This window comes from Gambusia affinis, linkage group LG12, assembly GCF_019740435.1.
Source record: "Gambusia affinis linkage group LG12, SWU_Gaff_1.0, whole genome shotgun sequence".
NCBI lineage: Eukaryota > Metazoa > Chordata > Actinopteri > Cyprinodontiformes > Poeciliidae > Gambusia > Gambusia affinis.
The window spans coordinates 7,772,703-7,793,957 of record NC_057879.1 but is presented as its reverse complement, the minus strand read 5'-3'; the positions used below and the strand labels follow the sequence as shown (position 1 = coordinate 7,793,957).

General features: G+C 41.7%; 1 protein-coding gene across 1 annotated transcript in view; it reads left to right on the top strand.

Annotated features, from left to right (window-relative positions):
* Positions 1–5,418: 5,418 nt before the first annotated feature.
* Positions 5,419–21,255, top strand: part of LOC122840704 — a 211,266-nt gene continuing 195,429 nt past the window's right edge. Inside the window, exon 1 of the mRNA XM_044133288.1 lies at positions 5,419–5,757. The gene's annotated coding sequence lies outside the window, so the exon portion shown is untranslated. The remainder of the gene's footprint in view (positions 5,758–21,255) is intronic.

Sequence of the window (21,255 nt, the reverse complement as noted above, 5' to 3'; positions counted from 1 at the left end):
ATCCACTCCAATGTCTTGTCCTCCCCCTATTACTGTATTGATTTGTATTTACCTCCATCTAATTTTATCATTATTTCTCACAAGAAAAGCATGATTGTGCCGCCACCGTGTTTCACTGTGGGGATTGTACGTTCAGGGTTAAGTGGAGACAGGAGGTCCAGACAGTCCAGCTGTCACCTCATCTGACCAAAACAGGATCTATAATGAGAATTCGGATGTTAGTTTTCAATTTCCTTTTAGAAATACGTACTTGTCTGCGTCGCTGTGTCACATAAAAATCACAGTAAAATGCATTGTTTGTGGTTCAGTTTGAAGTCTCAACTTGCCACATAGCTGAGCTCAAAGTTGTTACCACAGCAACACAAACTGCACAGGTCAAGATTCCCGATCTGATCCATGCTGGTCAGCAGCAGGTTCTGGGGCCACAAACAAAACCCCGAAGGCCTCGTGCCTTCTGAGATTCATAGAAGTTTATTCTCAGAAACCCTCAGTGAATATTTTATTGTTTGAGAGAGCAGGGTGTGTTAGACCTCACTTTTCCAGATACCAGAGAGAGAGAACTACTTTTCTATGTTTTCATTTATGCTCTTCATCTCTATTTCTGCTGCTGACAAGATTGGCGCTGACCCTTCTTTATCTGAACACATCGAGTCTCCTCTGCAGCATGCAGACTCCATAAACCCCCGAGCTTTGCAGTTGATCCAGTACTTAGTTTTTCCTAGCTTTTCAGTGATTGAAAGTAAGAACTGTAGCTGAAATCCCTGCTGCCCCCGCTGCCCGACCTTTGGATTCGGCAGAAGACGATGGATGGATGGGTATAATTTATGGAGTGCTGTGTACAGCGGCTCTCGTAAGTGTTGAAATTTTTTTATGGTGGGGAAAATAAAAACATTATAAAGATTTTAACTCTTCCCACCTGAAACATGACGTGTCCATGTTACATACGCGTTCACACCCTTAAGCTAAACCTTTGTTGAAGCTCATTTTGATTCTGTTTCCGCAACAAAAGTAACCTTTTGTTGAAGGCGATTGCCATCCCACATCTTGACTTCTCCAAATTTCTGACTTTCTGTAGTATGGTCTTTAGGTGACCCCACAGATGTCCTGTCAAATTTATCTGCAGACTCTAAGCCGTTGCAAAATTTGACTTTCGTTCCAGTGATGCTTTCTTTTGTTGAATAAAAAATACGTTTGGACTTGCTGCAGTTCTGTTCAAAGAAAGGTGGAAGAAGCAAAACATGACTGAGGACAAAAGGTGTTCAAAAGTAGAAAAAAAAAATCAGTTAAATAACCTCAAAATAGGTCAAACTCAAATGCAAAATAAATCAAATTATATATAGCATGGATTGGGCCCCACTCAAGTGACGTCAACGAAAAGCAAACCAAAGAATAAAAGTTGCTTAAATTGGGGGTGGAGTAACCCAAACTTGCCACATGAGGGAGGTACAACATAAGAAAGGAACAAAATGAGCAAAAACACATGTAAAACAAATAAAACACACGTGACTAAACTTAACTTATTCACCAAATAAGTTAATATTAAAGTGACAAAGTAAGGTCAACTTTAACAAGTACAGTTCCCACGCTTCAGGCCTTTGTAAAAGTTGTATGTTCCTGGCTTCAGCAACTCTGTTTTTTGCAAAGCCTAAAAAAAAACCACAACAACAAAAAACAAACAAGTGTAAGTAAACAAGACAAATATTAATTAAAGTGCGCACCCAATAGGAAATAGCTTGAACTTATGCATATTAGTGCAGTTTCACTCAATGTTAGCCAAAACTAGCTATGCTACCTCTGTGGTGGGAGGAGCATCCTCTATAGGTGGACACCTGATTTTTGTTAGACAATCACACAGGAAGGATGAAGGGTAAAATTTTAATTGGGTATTCCAACAAAGTACAAGGTTAAGAGCATGTGCATGCATGACACCAGGGACAGCTCCTTGTTTTTAATTGTTCTCCTAGATTTGATTTTCATTCGAATGTGTGAGATAAAAAAAAAATGGAGAAACTCTTTCAGGTCATAAATCATTAGGATGCCGAAACATGCCTGACCAAAAACAGTTATATATATTAGAAGAAAAATAAAAATACATCGGTGGTCATGGGGTGTGTATGGGATGGATGGCCTTTTGTTGTTTTAATTGGGTTGATTTGAACCTTGGCCATGCAGTCCTGTGTCTCAGTGTTTCCCTCAATGTTAGATCAATTGCTGTTTGTTGCTAGGAGTTCTGGTTCGGAGCGGGTTTGTCCCCATCGCTCTGCAACCTTGAACAGGTCAAGGGGACTGCAGGAAATTCATGAATATGTCTTTTGTGAACTTTTCATCAATGTGTATTCATGAATGAGGGAATTGTAAATGATCCAATCTATCTGAGGTGGATTGGCTCTCTAGTGCAGTGTTTCCCAACCCTGGTCCTCAAGACTCACTGCCCTGCATGTTTTAGGTATTTCCTTGCTTCAGTGCAGCTGATTTCAATTGATGACTGATTAACAGGCGTTTGTTGAACTGCAATCAGTTGAATCAGGCACATTAAAGCAGGGAAACCTCTAAAACATGTAGGACAGTGTGCCTTGAGGACCAGGGTTGGGAAACACTGCTCTAGTGAAGAGATTATTATTATTATTATTTTAACAGCTAAAAAAATTAATGGAAAAAAAAATGAAGTATTGAGAACTTGCTCTTGTTTGGAAAGCCCAAGCCCAGAGGAAGCGTTTTGACGTCCTGCTGAAAGCGGCATCATTTTGAGTAAAAGGCTCCGAGTCGAGCCTGCGACGTAACGGCGCCTTTCAAATCCCAATGGCTCACTGAATGAGACATTTTGAGACGTAGGCAGCCCCCAAACAAAGCGAGAGGATTGTGTAATATCAAAAGTTTTTATTCCACGGATCCCTCCCACCCCCTCAAACAAGCGCTCTGGAGAAATAAAAAGTGATTATGCGTCGCACGTCTCCTCTAATCTCGCATTTCCTGAAACGGCAGGGAAAGGTCAGAATCAAGAGTATTAAGGGCGAGCGGTAATAACTTGCACTCTACCACCGATAAATTTACGAGACACTTTAAAAGTATTGGAACCGCCTTTGACAGCAAACTCTTTCTAAAAGCTTTACACCAAACGTGAAAATGTATTACTTTGTATCGCAGCTGCACTGGAGGGCTGTTCATCTGTTTTGCCATTAGCTAAATTGCACAAAATCAAATTAATGCACAATGCAAACTATGTGCAAGCTGAGTCTAAGTACCCCTTGTAAATCCCTTTTGTCAGAACAGCGAGACTTCCTGCAGCGCTCTGAGAATCAAGTCTTGTGTTTTACATTGCCACATACTTTATCAGCCGTTCACCGAATAAGTAAGAGTACGGGAAGCAAAGGCTATTGACTTGTGTGTTTTTGCTGCATTTCTAAATTAAGTTTAAATAAGGACTAATGGATGCTTTGCAGCTCAAATGTGTCCATGTGGAAAGCTTGGAAGAGTGGGAGCATAAATATGACGGCACTGCAAATTCTACAACTAGAGACCAGGGAGGGACATAGTGATTTGCTTATGTATACAGGTCTTTACCGTTCTTTTCCACTTTTTTTAAAACTCAAAAGAAACCCACAACTTCATTATACTGCACTGGGATATCATGTGACAGACCCAAATGTTCAAAATTGTAAAGTGGAAGAAAAACTGTATGGCATTCAAAATGTTTTCACAAAAAAAAAAAAAAAAAAGAAAGAGAAGGGTTGTGTATTTCTGAAGCCCCCCCAAAAAAAAGAAAGAAAGAAAAAGCATCCAGTTGTTCTGTGAAGGCATCAGAAGTTTGCTGGAGAACATGAGCAAACAAACGGCACCGACTGTCTTTGGATATATCAGAGTTCTGTCCAGTCCGTCATCTGTGACCTGACGCAGTATGGAACAAAGGCAAAGCTGCATGGACATGCAATTCTGGCCAATACAGGGGAAAGCTGTTGTTCAAAGAAAGTCTTAAGTTTAGAGTTTGTCATAAGCAGAGGTGGGTACGAGTAACTAGTTACATTTACTGAGTTTCTAAAAAGTTGTGTAACTTTTAGTAAAGAAAAAAGCTTTTAGTATCTTTGCGGCACTTTACTTTCATTTGGCTGATATTATTATGAACTATTTCTACCAGTACATTTCTGGATGCTATCCTATAAAGTGACTGCAATGAAGGACATATTTTAATCAATAATGTGTAAGAGACAGACACATCTACAGACTTTGTTCAATGTTGTTTTCAGTCGGCACTGTGAGAACTGGTGGCAGCATCATGCTGTGGGGATGCTTTTCCTCAGCAGTGGCAGAGAAGCTGCTCAAATTTTAATTTTAAATTTTTTATTTTTTTTGTTTTTTTACTCTGGTGGCCCTTATTTGAAAGTGCTCAGATGGGAAAGTGAGCAATGAGAGAGAGAGGGAAGACAAGGGCAAATGTCACCAAGCTGGGAATCGAACCTGCGACGGCTGTGTCGAGGACTAAGGCCTACATTAGATCCAATCACGTACTTCTACAATGACACAAAGACTTAATTTAGCTTGTGAATTTAATGGTTAGTTTGTAACTCTATTTAGTATCTAAATATTTAGCTCCAATTTTAAAAAATTATTTTGCTAGCTAAATATTTGGTTCCAAACTAAGCATTTAATTTTCAAGTTAGCAAGCTATTTAGCCGGCTTGCTAACTAAATATTTAGGTTGCTAGTTAAATATTTAGCTCGCAATTAAACATTTAGCTAATATACCAATTAGCTTGTCGATAAGTGGAAGTGGAATATCAAAATAAAGGGTGGAGTTATAAACGTGAGTCAGAATAGACCAGGAGCTTCTTAAAGAGACAGAAGTCGATTTCAAAGTGTCAGAATGGAAAGTCAAGTTTTCTTTAAATCATATTTGATGCAGCATTTTTATAACTGAAGGTGACATAGGCGCCATTTCATAACATAATCAAGTGACCACGTGCCAGAAAATACATAATATCGACAATTCAACTCAATTTAACAGAATTTTAAGCTTTACAAAAAAAGAACAAGGTCCCTCAAAGTATTTACTCAGGTGAAGTATTTTGTTAAAAAGCATTCCTCCCACCTTTGCTCAAAAAACAAAAATATAAAACTTGTAAAATGACAATGTGAAAAAGTTTCTGCATGGTGTGATAATATATATTTCTAATATTATAAAGATTAGGACTTGGATGGAAAGCTGGTAGAGAGTTAAAAGTTACTTAAAAAAAGACATAATATGGTTTAAAAATACTTAAATGAAATGGAAAGATTTTTCACAGAAACATGGCCAAATGGATGCTTCAGAAGCTGCGCCGATGTTTGAAAGAAGATCCTATTGATCGTCACGATGGTCACGGACGGAACCGCGTGGGGTAATGAGTCATAAGGAACATAATGGGGCGCACGTGTTAATCACTTCCGAGAGGGAGATGAGAGGGAGAGCCCGACAGAGAACCAGGAGACAAAACCGAGCGAAGCAGAGGTAGACGCTCAGGAAAGGAGAAAAACAGAGGCGGGCTGGGAGACTTTTTCCTTTTTTTATTTTTTTTTGGAGTCCCGTTATTATTGGTAAAGCTGAGCTGGAGTCAGAGCGAGAGAGGGAAAAACAGAGAGAGAGGGAGCAGAGAGCAGAGAGGAGAGAAAGCCGACGATGACAGCGTTCGTCCTTCTCCGACTCAGTTTTGTGACCGACTGACGGACAGCACCAGCAGCCGAAGAGGAAACTTAAGATAATCACGCCGAGATCCGACACCTGAAGGTATTTTTGCTCCATTTTTTTTTTTATTTTATTTTAAACCGTGATGAACATGTCTGCTTCATATGTTCACCTCGGTCAGGCTGAGTGGAGATGAGACCCAGTTTCCCTCATCATCATCATCACCATCGTCGCTCGGGTATTTGGGAATCGCCTGTATCTCCCCGTCTGCTCTTTGGCATACCTGCTTGACACTTAAAAAAAAAATCAGGCTTAAATTATTACTAATATTTTTATAAACGAGTCTTTCAAAAAATGATGCTACGTGGATCCGTGGATGAAATTTTAGGGAAACGGAAGCGTTAATGGAACAACTCCGTGCGCATTTTTGCGAGACACGGACGTGCCTGAGCCTGCTTTTATTGCTACGAAAAGACAAGAAAACCCCCCCCAAAACACTAACAATCGAATTAAAGTGTAATATAACTGTATAAAAAATGTTCAGCGGAGCCAATTCTGCGATGCATAATGGTAAAAAGGCAGGAGCCCCGTTTGGAAGTCCTTGCTCCAAGACTGAACCTGTCCCCTAACGCACAGCAGCACGCGCTTTAACGTGAGGGACTTTAACCGCCTTGATTAAAAAACACAAACCGGACAGTGATCGATCCTCTGACTGATCACATTGATCCGTTCGTCGTTTCCACCTGATTTGTGTTCCGTTTAGGTGTTGCCCTCGACCGCAAGGTGAAGGAAATGACCCCCCCCCCCCCCCCCCTCTCTCTCTCGCTCTCGAGCAAACTGGACGGGCGTGATATAATTTTTTTATTTTATTTTCCCTTTTTTTTTTTTACGCGTTCCTGACAGGCGCAGACAGTCCGGGGCGCAAACATTTTACCGTCCGCTTATGCGCAAATCTGTCTGCGGTCCAGCGTGTCCCCAAAGAGGCTGCGAGGCGCTTAATTGCCAGTGGCGGTACCGACGGGGGTGGGGGTGGAGGGCATTTGACGAGGTTTGGGGCAGGGGTGGGGGCCGGTTATACCGCTTCACATTGCATCACTAAGAAAGCCGTCAAGGGAATCATATGAGCCAGAGATGATGGATCTCTAGTAGTACTGTCTTTTATGTAATTTATTCTATTATTTTTATGTTTTATGCATGAAATTAAAAGAACAAAGACCAAACTTTCTGAATTTGCAAAATTAATTAATTTACATAAATATATTTTCTTTTTATACCACCGTGCATCCATTTATTTTGCACAACAAGCCTGTGGAGTCACTGGTGCTCCACCAAGGGGACCACCAGTAGTTGCGAGAGCCACTCTTAGTCAGACTGTCCTATATGCATATATTTTTTGTATGCCTATGTTTAGGCATACAACATAGGTATATGTTGTTGTAAAAACTGTCAGCTTTTATCTGACAGTTTCATGTGTTTGATGATCTTATGCATTAATTTAAGATGGCAAAGGACTGGTATTGTTGTAACATAATAGGTTGTTTTGACATTCCATTGGCACTTAACACATCAAATCGGCCTTGTTAGACTTGTAGTTGACAACAGGAGCTTACCAGAATTCTATGATGCTGTTGCATTGGACCTAAACTTCACATTCCTTCATATCCCCATTTCTATTAAAGCTCCTGAAATTCTGCGTTGGTGGTTGGTTTTGGTGAGTGGCCACAAGATTATTCCAGCCCCGTTCCACCCGGCCACCCTCTTGCAAAATTTTCTTGAGGAGCTCCTGCTAATTGCTTCCATTCATTACACAACCTCATAAGTCAGTGATAATAAGTCTTTGGCTTCGTAACCACTTGTGCTGGCAATGTGCTCGTGCCTTTGCAGATATCACCTATATTTTTTTATTATCTTTATATTTTTTTCCCTGTGCACAAATGTAATAATGTGTGTGTGTGAGAGAGACCTTAAGCATCCACTGCCCCTCCTGGGAAATACATTTGCTTGGATTTATGACCTGCCTTCTCAGGTTATATCGATTATTATAGCCTGGTGTGTACCAGCTATATTTTTGTAGGAGCAAGAAAAGTGGGTCTGCCGTATCTATATATAAATTCTGGATGTTGTCGGGAGCACAGCGAGCGTTTGAAACAGTCATCTCCGCAGCTGAGGTCAATTCTCCAGTGAAACATCTTTGCTCTTATAGCCCCTTGTTGAACACATTAGGACTAATGTTATACATGAATGGCTCCCACACACACACTCGCGTACACACTTATGATGGGCCTTAAGCGAGCATAATGGCTCTGTTCGGTGTGAGAAGTGCTTATGTATGTGGAAAGCTCACATAGCAAACATCCCTGGGTGAAAATTGCAATTACATTTGTTTACGTATACAAGGCCATAATTTGCTTCTGAATGTGATGATCTCTGCGTATCAGTTTCTTTGATTGCATTAGCACTTGTCTATCAACTTTCCCCTGACCAGCAGGGGCATTGCAGGAACTCAATTGGTAGGAAATCAAAAGAGCGAAGCATGCTGCTTTTCTCCTTTGGTTTGTGCCAGTCTGCATGTTAGCATTCAATGAATAGCTTTTTACCCAAATGGGACATGGAAAGCAAAAGGGGTGACGCAAAGCCAGGATGAAACGCTAAAAAAATAAAAAAAAGGCATTGAGGTATGAGAGGGATGGTGTGATAAAGTGAAGAGGACTCAATGAAAGGTGGACAAGGGTAAGGTTAAAGAGATAAGGAGAAAGAAAAATGAGCAAAGAAGAGGAAGAGGAAGAGCAGGTAGATGTGGAAAGGGGTTACACAGAGTCTGACTGATGTTGATGATGAAACTGCGCAGACATTACAAACTGGAAGGAAAGGTGTTGCTGTTGTAGCATGGGAAAGACAGACTTGGCATAGGTACTGTCAATCTGAAGACAGCTGGTTTGGGAAAGGATGATGAAAGAATGGACATACTGTATGAAGGGGAATGTGATTTGTTTTTTTAAGCATCAGAGGTCTTTTACAAGGTTCCTAATCTGGAACTAATCTTGCATCTCTGGATTATCTGGAAGGGCTATTGAAGTCAACTCTTACCCTGTCCACTTGTTTGCCTCTGAGGCGACAAACAACGTAGTCGCGGCCTCATAGCAGTTCGTTAGCCTTCTTGTTTTGCGGGGTGATAGTGATGTACCAATGACAGATGGTTTATGTGAACCCAACACACATTGGCAGCAAAGTGAACCAAGATGGAACGAATCACTGGATGTTACCCAGGAGTAGCGTTGACACTAAAAATCAAACTAATAAGCCACCATGCTTATCATAATGTGCATAGGAGTTGTCTGACACACTCATGTGTAGCAGTCTGTGAGCCCCACTGAGTTAAACTGCACACCTTCCCTTGTTACTGCCTCTGTTACCTGACTCCATTGTTGAAAGTTCTTGTCTGTGGGAAATAGGGTGCCTGATGGGTGAGGAATAACATCAAAATCAGATAATAAGAAATTGTCTTCTTGATGAAACTGTTGATTTTAACAAGATCTTTAGAAGCTTACAGTACGAGAGCCATTAAAGAGTCCCATCATGCCATTCATACAATTGATAGTCATTTTATTGAGAAGCTTGGGGAAGTGTTGGAGTGGTCAGAGTTTTCTCTGGCTGTTTAAGGTATAGGGTAGGTTAGTGCGGTACCCTACCTGTTGCTGCGCACTTCCAGCAAGCTAGCTGATTAGGCTCTCACCTCATTTTTCAGTAAAGACAAATTAACCGCAAATTATTTTATAGAAATATTTTGTTGCATGATAAAGACAGACATTACTGGTATGGGCTCACCACACTAGTAATGTCTGTAATATTACTAATATTACAAACTCCCATTGAGTTTGAAATAGACTCAGTTAGAGTCTGTTTCAAACATAAATCCTTTGCTAAAGAGGCTAAAGATTGATAGGGAAACAAGGTCTGAAATCTCCTTTGTTTTATTATTTAATAATTTCTTCTATGGACATTCACACCTCTAAGGTAACTAGTGTTTCCTTGCTGGAGTGACAAATCACTCACTAGCACAGTTGTAGAGCCTGCGTTGGCTGTCCTTTCTTTCTTGATGTGATCACAGTCCGACAGCGATCTTGCAGATATGGGCCAACATGGTGATATCTGTTTTGTTGAGGCAGATGTAACGTCCACACAGGGAACACGGTAAATTATCAGTGAGTTCCCCATTTCCTTTTGATTCCCTCCTAATGAGAATGAGAGAACCCCCGTGATGATCACCCTGGGGGGCTTTTCTCTTTTGTGGCAATGCTTGTGTGTGTGTGTGTGTGGCAGTCAACAGCAGCGTACCATTCATTAGCTGACAATTCAGTGAAATGAATCAGACAACATAGGCTCCCAGGGATCTGTGTGGAGAACAAGGAAATGACTGCTTATTGCTCAACACATGAACATTCCCCTGGGCCCCCATGCACAGAGATAATGCGGTGGCTCAATTCCCTTTCCAAGTCTTTCTAATGGTGAAGGAAACATGGCGCTTCTGCAATCTAGCATTGCTTCAGATCCCCCCTGTGCTTTCCAGGGAGGAGGAACACAGACTGAGCCGTGCAGAGCTCCTCTTCCTCTTGAGTTGGACTTTGGAAGGGGGAGTAATAAGGCCTGCGACTCTGCATTGACTTTGCTGAGAGCTGGATCTCAACTATATCAGCTCAAATTACCTACTCAAGGCAAGTGACTGATGAGGCATTTCTTACCCACACGTGATGCTCCTTTTATACACCAGATAGATGTATGTGTGTGTGTGCGTGTGTGTGTGTGTGTGGGGTGATGTACTATCCCTTCCTCTCCATGCCCTTTGATGGTGATCGCGCATTAAAGGAAGGGAAAGGCGGATGATTGCTGATGCAGACTTTTCAAGAAGGGGAAATTTGCCAGCAGTTTCACAGCAAGATTCTCTGAGGAGAAGTGTTGGAATTAGCCTGAACATCCCCCCACCCTGCTCTTCCCTCCAATCCCAAATATTTCTTGAATGCTAAGCTCTGCCTTCAGCATACTGAGTTGAAATTTAGGGCAGGACACACTGACCCTCAGCCTTTGCTTTGCTATGTTGAGACACAAGGCCACCATCTCCCTGGCGCTGAGGGAGGAGGTGGGAGAGGGTCATTTAGAGAAAATGGTTCTGTCTGGCGGGCGGCACAGTGCTCTTTTTTCCCCCCTTTGTAGAAGCCTGCGGTATAGTGTTTCAGACGATGTCACGGTCTGATTGTCACAGACCAAGAGCGTTGTTTACGTGCGCGTATGTGGCAGTGTGTGTGGCCGGCACATTTTCATGCACATATTCAATTGAAAGCTTTCAAACAGGCTTCCCTATGTGCTGTTCCTCCAGTTTTATTCCCCTTTCACCAGAACTAAAAATGCAAAGACCCAATTTTTTTTCTCCTTCCTACTAACTGCAGGGGTCTGTATTACTGCCTGGTTGAGCTAGATCTCTATACTAGATTGTTGAAAACAAGTCCCAGCTCTTTGGTGGATGGCTGTCAGGATGGGCGGAATAAAGGAGGATTCCAGTGAGAAAAAATAAATTGCACAGCATCTCGCTCCACTGGAGACAAAATACAGAAAAACAGGAGGCTGCCCCAGGCTGGGTGGCTTGGCATTTGCGTGTACATGGATGTTCTTCGTATTAACATTTATACCCCACTGTAAAGAAATGAGAATGAAAGAGGGCAAGCGAGGCAGACATTGACAGAACGAGAACAAGTGTAAGGGGTGACTGTGTGTGTAGATGTGTAGGTTCTTGGTTTTGCCACCATCGGCTGTAGCATTAGAGCAGTGAGCTAAAAGAGGAGTCCTTTCTTATTGCTTTGGATAGAAAGTTTGAAGAAAGTTTGTTCTTTATGTAAAGAGTGACACAATGTTTTTTTGTTGTAGAGGCAAAATATCATTCGAGAGATGCAAATGGTTTGTGACAAACTGACTGGCGTCCAGGCACAGGAGAGTCACTGTATGCGGATGACAGTATGTGTTTGTGCTGTTTAGTGATGACCTTTCTCTGTAATATTGAGAACCTTTTCGGGCAACACTCCATTATTGCTGACAGGATAACTTATCTCACAAGGAAAAGGCAGGTTTGTCTGCAATAAATGAATGTCTGTAATTTGTAACTAAATACACTTTAGGGTTGTCCTGTTTGTTTTAGTTTTCTTAAATTAACTTTTTTCATGCAATACCATTAGCTATAAGGTGACCCGTTCCCATGGCAATAAGCTGCAGAACTATGCATAAACCTTATTACTCAGCTACAAGATTCGTCCAACGCAGTAGTTTGAGGGTAAAACCAGAACTGATGCCAAAGCATATTCTTTGTTGTTCTATAAGACAAACTCAGGAACTGATATAGGCTTTCCACAGTTAGAAAACTGCCTTCATCCCAAGTTATTAAATATCCAAAAACATCTCTTTGTAAATGTTTGTTCCTCCTTCTGTTGTGTTCAACATTTCTGTAAAAGACAAATCGCATCATTACTGTAAGTATCCCTCAGATGTCTTGGGTCACCATTTTAATTTGTAAAGGTTGCTTATGAAGGCAACTATAACCAACGTTTCTGATATCTGATCAGTAATTATCAGCAAAGCTACAGCTGAAGATGTTACCACCAAATGCTGACGTGAAATGCCCCGACAGTGTACATAAACGTAGTTGGAAGCCCTTTAACATTAAAGTTTCGCTCTGTGACTTGCGTATGTTTTTCAGAGTTAGAGAGCGTAGCCCTGGGGAAAACTGCAATCTGCTTCCCTTTGATTCCACCATACACGATCTGAAAGCACACATGGCCAATTTTCTCAGCAAGTCAAGTTTATTTAATAGTACGTTTCGTCAATATGGTAATTCAAACATGAGCCATGATACAAACACAACACAATAAGCAAAAAAATAGAAAAGCATTACATTACAGTAGCAAAGTAAAAAAAAAAGTAATAATCCAGATGGAAATTAATGGTGATCTTGATATTAATTAAAGGCAACTGTAAGCAGACGGGTTTTCTGCCTTTTAGCCTTGATTTAAAGAAACCCAATGTTTCATCAGTTTTCTGGAAGCTCGTGCCAGACTAAAAGAGCATAAACGCTGAACGCTGCTTCTCCACGTTTGGTCCTGACTCAGAGAAAAACCAGAAGACCCGAGTGGTCTGTAAAGCTGACACCACGACAGATCTTTAATGATCTCCTCCTATAAAAGGAAAGAACAAAAAGACCCAAATTGGGCGATTCACGCTTGCATGTTGATCATAGAGCTTTGACGCGAAAAGGGCTAGAAATCGAGTTTGTAGTCTTCATAAACCTTAGCACACTGTGTTGCATCGACTCATATAAAATTTTATAACAGGCGATAATAAAACTGATATCTTATTGCAGTGAACAGATATTGAATCTTTAAAGACCGGCGTCTAAACGGTTGGTCTTAAATGAGGCACATTGAGAAGATGTCTAACTAGAGTTTTAAACGTGGCTCCCACAACAGTTTGACTGCTGTGTTTCATCATGGGCCCACTTTCTATTCCAGCAAAGAGCCGGTGCTGAGGTTAGCCACTTTTATGGATTCTGTCGCCACGTTGTGCACCAACCCATTACCCCTTCTTTGCATGAAAAAAAGGAACATGTGTTGGAAAAATAGAGCTGATTTATTACCGTCACTGGTTTAGCGCTTCAACCGCTTCGGTTGATTGGGTGGACAGCTTCAAACGTGTGTGTTCACACTTGACATTGAAATCCATCCTGAATGATCACATCTAACTTAGCCTCTCTTCTTGCAATTAAACGTGGAGCAAGATCAGAGGGCTGAGAACTGAAAAACAAACCAGACTCTTTTTCTTCTAAATTTATCTGAAGTTAGTCTGACAGAAGCCATACTCAATAAAGTCAAAAATAACGAGCTATAATAAAGACCTCTAATAGGCTAATGAAACTAAAATGGGATTGCTATATTTTAGGATTTTCTACTATAAAAGCAGGACCTTCAGCTCTACCCTCCCTTTACAGGCTTTTATCACTCTTGGCTGAAAGAGTTACAATTTTGGGATGAAGGGTGATTATTTCTATTTTAAACCCATTGAACAACGGATGAATTTACCCACTTATCTAATCCTCACATCTTTGAATCCTAATAAACATGTGTAATTCCAGTTTCCCCTACATTAGCGGCAAATAAATACCGTATTTTTCAGACTGTAAGCTGCTACTTTTTTCCCGCACTGAACCACGCAGTTGAACTCTGGTATCATAACACCGAGCAGACGGATCCAAAATAAATCAGAAGCCACAATGGAAAACCAGTTTTCCCTTTGTGTTTTTTTTTTTCTGCTCTTGAGCACATGTGAAATTAAAGGCAGCAAGTGGAAGCTAACTGTAATAATTTCGTTATGGGTTAACACAATTTAGAAAGACTTTTATGCTGTTCAACAAAAAGGTGCCTCTGACTGTAAGCTGTGCTAAAGAATGAAATTTGTTTTTTTCACATTCAGAAAATTAGCTAATATTTTGAACAATTGGGTTTGGATCAAAGCAGCAGCTTTCACACACTGGTAGTACTGCCATGGTGCTGGCACTGGCAGCCCAAAGTGAATAAAAAAAAACACTCATCATTTTATTTTGCATCAAATACTCAATGACCTGCTAATCCGAGTAAAATCTGTGGTTTTCAAATAATTCGATTTAGTCAGAGGGAAAAAAAAACCAAACAACTATTAAAACCAACCTGATCCTACAGTGTGCTTAGAGAGGAAAAAAAAAAGTTGCTTTCACTTTTTTAAATCGTGAAATAGCGACGTCATTCAAAGGAACGACCCGTCTTCAATTGGATGGCAAGCACCAACCTACCGGAGATTCTGAAGTGTCACGTCAGCCTTTCCCACCTCATTTCTTTCCCTACTTTTGTGTTTTATCGAGTCCCTTCCCTGTTTCAGAGGCGAGAGTCAGTGCTTAGGTATTTGCTCAGGTGGCTGATGATGCTCTTCTGCGTGGCTGTGAGTTACAGTTCAGCCGCAGATGTGCCTCTGTGGTTGTGGTGGTGGGGCTTGATGAAGAACACCTACAGCATAAGCTGCCTGCCCTGACACAGGAGTCCTGCAGGAATTTACAAAATCCTATTGCAAATTTCCCTTCGCCATGAAGATAATTGGCTTATTCCTGTGTTAAATAGCCGGTCCTTCAGGATACCGGCTTCAGCATGCTCTGTGTAGACATGTGTCTGTTCCTCTGTGTGTGAGGGACTTACAGACATATTACATTCTTACTTACTGTGAGAAAATGATAAACTGATAGCAGAGTGACTCTTCGTGTAGCTGCTATGCTGAGGTGTCTCGGAGTGCAAGGGCACGGGCTTGATTCCCAGTGGGCTCTTCTTTTGAAACTAGCCAAAATGGCTCCTTCTTTTTGATGTTGGGGCAGCGGATACACAGACAGCCTAGTTCAGGAACAATCTGTACATCCAAGCTGCATTTTTCATGCCCTCTAATGCACTCAATTTCTGCTTTTTTAAATTAATTTATTTATTTTTTGTTGAGCTTTACACCTCAGTTTGAGGCTTTCACGCAGACTTGGATGTGGAGAAGGTGTTGCCTCGCCTAAATCATTACCCGCACATCAACCACAATCTGGGTCTCTCTCAGAAGAATCCTTCCCTCAGCAGTCTCGCGCCTGGAGGAGGCACGACCTCAAAAACTGTGCGAGCGGCGCGCACGCGTGGGCGCACGCATACAGATGGGCTCGCGTGCGCCTATTTTCACACACACTTTAACCCCGAAGTGGCTCCGCAGCCGCACTAACAGCGGACGCTTCTGTGTTCTTGGCCTGCGGGCAGCTGCTTAGCGATGAACCAGACCTCAGCTGATCCAGCAGCTCGGAAAGAAAAGGAAATCAACTCGACGCTCGAGCCAGAAAGCGAGCGGGTTCGGAGATGGATGAATAGTCGGCGGATGCGCAGATGTTCGCGTCCTCTGCGAGCCCATGTTAGAAACCAGAGAGCTATCGCGCATAATTCTGGGACGTGACCGAAAACTGTCTAGTTAGAGTGCATCAGGAAATGGATGAAAGGGGAGAATTCCCCGCACACGGTGGGAGGAAAGAGACGGAGCTAAAAAAAAAAAAAAAAAAGAAACGAAAAAACCCAGTCTCTTCTGTGTGTGTGTGTGTGTGTGTGTGTCCTGATGGCTGCTTAGTTGAACAAAGACAACAGAGAGACAGTTGCTATGATGTAGTTTCAAACCGAGTGCTCTGTCAGTGTGAAAACATGCTGGACCTGCTGTGAAGTGAAATGGTTGAAAGCATCTTTTCAAAAGCCTGACTGATGATATTGAGCAGATAAAATGGCAGCACCTCAGGGAGGATTTTTACTTTTTTTTTTTTTTTTTGAAGCTAAAAATACAGAAGCAAAGTACAGTTAGATCAGGCTCATAATGTCAAATTACGTTAATAAATAACATGTTGTTTTAAAAAAAAAAATTGTTTAATGTAGCTACTTTGTCACATGGGAGATGGGACTAAGAGTTTGCATTCTGCTGAATGGCCGTATTTTCCAGGCTATCCTACAATCACAAGGGGCGAGCCGCAGAGCAGGAGGTTCATCAGCGGCGTAATTAACGCAGCGTAGTTCAGTTGTCATGCGTGATATTTCAGAACTACGATCTACTTGAAAAGGCCTTTTGATGAATGGCCAATTAGAGGCAGACTCCTCATGCCTGGTGGCTGACTGATCTCTTTTTAATGGCACTCCTGTTTCTTTGATAAAACACAAAATGAATCATCGATACTCTGTCCTGAGGGGGGGAGCGCTGAGCTCTGATTTGAACAGTAATTGGGTTTGCAGCAGCAGTTCGGGGTCAGTTTTGGGTTGCGGCGGCTCTGTGGCAGTGGCGACCCGCCTCAGTTGTACTCTGATTCACACGGCCGCTCCTGCGATTTGCTGTTTGTTTTTCCCCTAACTACTGCTAACAATTTAACCCACAGACGATGAGTTTTCTTTGTTTGTTTTTTTTTTACGTTTGCGTTTTGTGGTCCTGGACCCTTTTCCTCCGTTTCTAATGCTAAACTACGGAATAATCGCTGCTGTTTGCTGTCAGACGATCCAAAGAAAAGGGAGAGAATGAGCCGTCGTGTTGATTGAAATTAAAAACTGGAGTGAAAAGAATAAAAGTTCAAACTGGAGTCACTGTTGGGTGTACATACTTGTTCTACTCAACATTTGACTGTGTTCTTGGTCGGAGATACTTCTGGTGGAGATTCTTTCCCTTTCTATGCAGCTGGAGTCAAAACTGCCTGCAGTCAGACACTCGTAGGACATCTCAAAACTTCTTCCACAGGTACTTGTTTTGGTCTTTTCCTGGATGACACCTGGTGCTTTGGACAGCTGAGTTTTGCAGACAATTTGTTGCTTCTGTGAGCAGATGTTTATAAAATGACTTTCTTCAGCGTTGCGTCATGTCATTTGCTTATCAAAAACATACCTGAAGTGTTGCTTTGATTCTTTCACGTATGTTGGAGAAGTCCTTTAATTTTCCATGGGAACCATTCAGCTGTGCAAAATTGTCGCACCTCAGAGGTTTGTTATAGGAGTCACTTCGGTGAAGCGATGCTAAAAACGTTCTTAGACTCTTAATAGGAGTGACGTTGTGACTTCCTAAAGGTGGACTTTCAGAAACAGCAGGAGTTTTTTTTTAAGAGACAGAAGTCCAATTACAAGGCACTAAATGATTTAGTTGAACCTCTTTTAAGTCATATTTAATGTATACAGCATTTTTACAACTACTGAAAGTAGCACAGTTACTTGATCACGCTATAAATTAGATCTGTGTGCCTGGAAAACGCGTAACGCTGCCTCTTTAAGTTTTCCACATACAAATATTTTCTGTATAAACACCAACTTGAGTTTGTGAGGTTATTTAATATGTCATCAAAACTAGATTAACATCAATAGGTTCAGTTTCTAATGTGTAATCCATTTTTTTTTTTTGTTGCATGATTATTTCAGATTCTTTGTGTTTGGCTGGAAAAAACCCCACTTTGATTAAACATGAGATATCTATCCTTGATGTCTATGCTCTGATTGCGATGCATTTAAAAAAAAAAATGTTATTCATAGAGCATTCCTTATTCTGCATAATTAATGTTCTGGGAATAAAATACAACCACGGCAGAGATAAGAAGTGCCGCAAAAGGTACAACAGAAAAACAAAATGTCTCATTTTCTCTTTTATTTACCACTCCTCCTGTGGAGATGACTAATATGTGTTTGCCTTTCTTCTAAAAAGGGGTTGTCATGGGAGAAAAGTTGAAGCTGCAAATCCACACCGTGTGGCAATTTGAGCGAGCAGCCCACCAGGCCGCTTTTGGCTCCCCCAATGGGCAGTGACACCGTTTTACTTTTTTATTTTATTTTTTTTATTTTTGCATCAGTGTTTTGCAGCGGGGGCCTTCAGCCACTGGAGATTTCTCCGCTTCCCCGAGCAAACAGAAGAGCCTCAGATGGAGGCGATTAATGCTGTCAAAATGTCACTGCATCCACCTGCTGGCGTCGCGGGAGCGGGACGATAATCTTATAATTCATCGCATTAGCCCGCAGGACTGCGTCTCTTGTATGCATCTGGCTGGAAATGGCACAGGAGTTTATGTATACGTCTCTCCGCCCCTCCCACCCCACCCCTACTTTCCCCTCCGCTCCGCTGCACAATGCAATGCGGCTCCTCAGCGTGAAAATTGCAGAGCGGCCCTTTGCGAGTTCGGTCGCAACAGAAGTTTGTTCGACAGGTGGCCGCTCGGGGAGAGATACAGAAGTGGGGAAATCTCATGTTGTGGGTTTCCACTTTATAAACGTCATTATCGTCTTCACCTGACCCCGAGGATGTTCCGCCGTTCAGCTTCGACCCCAATTTTGTCGGAAAACCTCAAGCCGCGGCGCGTGTGGTTTTCTCGAGCGAAATTGGCAATCGAGTCAACAAAAGGGACTTTTTTTTTCTTCTTCTTCTTCTTCTTCGTTCCTATCTCAGAGTGGAGTGTTAGGCGTGACAGCGTGTGCCTCTATGTGGCGCACGCTGACTCAGTAATCTTCCCCGCCTGGAGCCGTCAGCATCTTTCCTCCAAACAAAGTTTTCTGACTGCGCCTCTGCCAGATTTGGACCGTGTAGAACATTAGTGTAACAGCCCACGCTCCTAGAATACAGATTTGTTCTTGAGTGCACGCCAGAAGGCCTCCATATTTTACGAGCCCCCTCTCTACCAACACAAAGTCTTGAGACTAATTATCGCCGTCGCACTCAGACACAAAGCTCGTTTATTATTGCATCGACTTCACATTTGTTTTGGCCCTGGCCTACATGGCAGGGAATCCACGGCGCTCAGGAGCCGCAGCCGCTCTGAACTCGACGGAGCTCAATTCAGATGGAGAATCCGCTCTACTGCGCGTTGTAGGCTAAAAGGTTGTTTGTTTTTGTTTTTAAGAGTCTTGTCATGCGTCTCTTCTCAGTCGACGACCCTTTTTTAAAAAAGATGTTTTCCCCGTCTTTTCCACATGTGAGCTGCTCACTTGGGAACCGAGCTCGGTTCCTGAGAAGGTCTTTTCCTCATCTGTCCTGCCCTAGAAATGCCTTGATACTTTTATTATCACACTGTTTTATCCCCCCACCTTCTCTCCCTCCACCCAGCTTATTGTATCAGTCCTCTGATTTAAACTATTTTTTACACATGGTGCAAGACTATTTTTAAGAGCCCGAGAAATGTTGATCGCAAAAATGGAAGTGGAGCACGCCAGCGTAGTTTAATAAAGCCACTCACTGATTCACGGGAAGAATTCTGCATTTCAAATCTGTAAATATCTTTATTCAGGATTACGTAAACAAGTGTGACATTTACCTTTATTACGTCTGAATATCCTAGACGGCTGGTTTCTACTTCCGGCTGTGATTATCTAGAGGTAATAACTGTCAACACGTGGACTCATTGCCAGTCAATAACAAGCTCCAATCATTTAACATCTCAAAATATTCCCAGGTTGAAGGGACTTTGCAGTCAATCCTGGCATGATTACTGAGGGAAATATTCCAAACAAGCTGTCAATCTCACGCCGGCTGAGAGAAACGTACTCAAAAACATGTTAAGTATGTGTTGGTGAAGTCTCTTGAACATTTGGCTTTGGAAGGATAGGTTAGATATTTTATGGAGTTAAAACATAACACTGAAACAAAATAATACACCTTGGAAAAGTATTTATACTCCTTTAACTTTTGATCTTATATGTTATTGGGATTGTATGTTATAGACCATTACAAAAGCCCATAATTTGTAAAGTGATGAGAGAATAACTTATTCCACACAAAAAATCTGAAAAGTGTGGCACACACTTGTATTATTAAGCCCCTCCCCTGACGCCCGGCCCCAAAGGGTGAATAGTTTGTAGAACCGCCTTTCACTGTGATCACTGCTCAGGCTTCTACCAACTTTGCACAAAACAGCTCAAGACTTTCTTTGAACAAAAATGGTCGAGTCTGGGCAAAGGTTCTTAATTGGATCTAGGTTTTGACTTTAACTGGTCCATTCGAACACGTCAATATGCCCTGATCTAAGCATGCTAACCTCCATACCAGTACCAAGTCTTTTGTACGCTGTACTTGGCTCTATCCATCTTCCCCCAACACTGAGAAACGTATATCATGATGCTGGAGGTCATAGCATGATGTAAAGTTTCTTCCATTTGTCCTCTACATGCCTTGTGATAAACTCCAAACAGGCCATCTCAGTACTTTCTTTTGAAAACGGCTTTTTACGTGGACAGCCGGATCTTAGTTCAGTTTGGAATTGTGCCAAACTCTATATTTTGTGACGACGGACTGAAAAGGTGTCCATGACATGTTCAAACCTCAGGATATTCACCCATTCAACAGGGGCTCAGTGAAAGGGAGTTACCTTTTTATCAGTTTGTGTTTTACTTTATGTTGAGTATATTATCTGTTTTCTGAATGTGAGGCTGCTGCTGTTCCCCAGTATCTCTGTCACAACGTCTGGGTGTTGTATGGTTTTGTTGCGGGTTTTATTTTCTCGTCTTCTAGTGTTTTGTGTTCATAGTCGTTACTTTTATTAGTCATGTCTGTTAGGTTTGTATCCACAGTTCTTGGTGTTCTTCATGTATTATATCTCCTGGTTATTTTCTGATATTTTGGGGTTATTTTATTCATGCCTAATTTACATTTGAATACTTGTTTCTGTTTTCCTGTTTGTTCTGCTTTCCATACCTTGTCTTTACTCTGCTATTCTCCATCCAGCCTTACTCCACAGTTTACTTTCTGGTCTTGGTTATTGTGCTTTTCATTTATCAAGTTCTTGTCTCGGTTTGGTTCCAAGCTTTGATTATTTTCCTGTCAGGTTTCATTGGTTTTAGTTCAGTCTACGCACCAAGTTTCCTGTTTGCTGTATTATTGTGAGGTCTGTCGGGTTTCAGCTTTTTCTCTCGTTGCAGTTAATCAAGCTCACGTTTTTCACCTGTGCCTTCCTCGTCTCTGTCAGGCTTGTCATCTGTCTGTTGTGCTATGTGAATCCCTGTCTTGCCTCTTTTTCGTTGCTTTAGTCTTGTC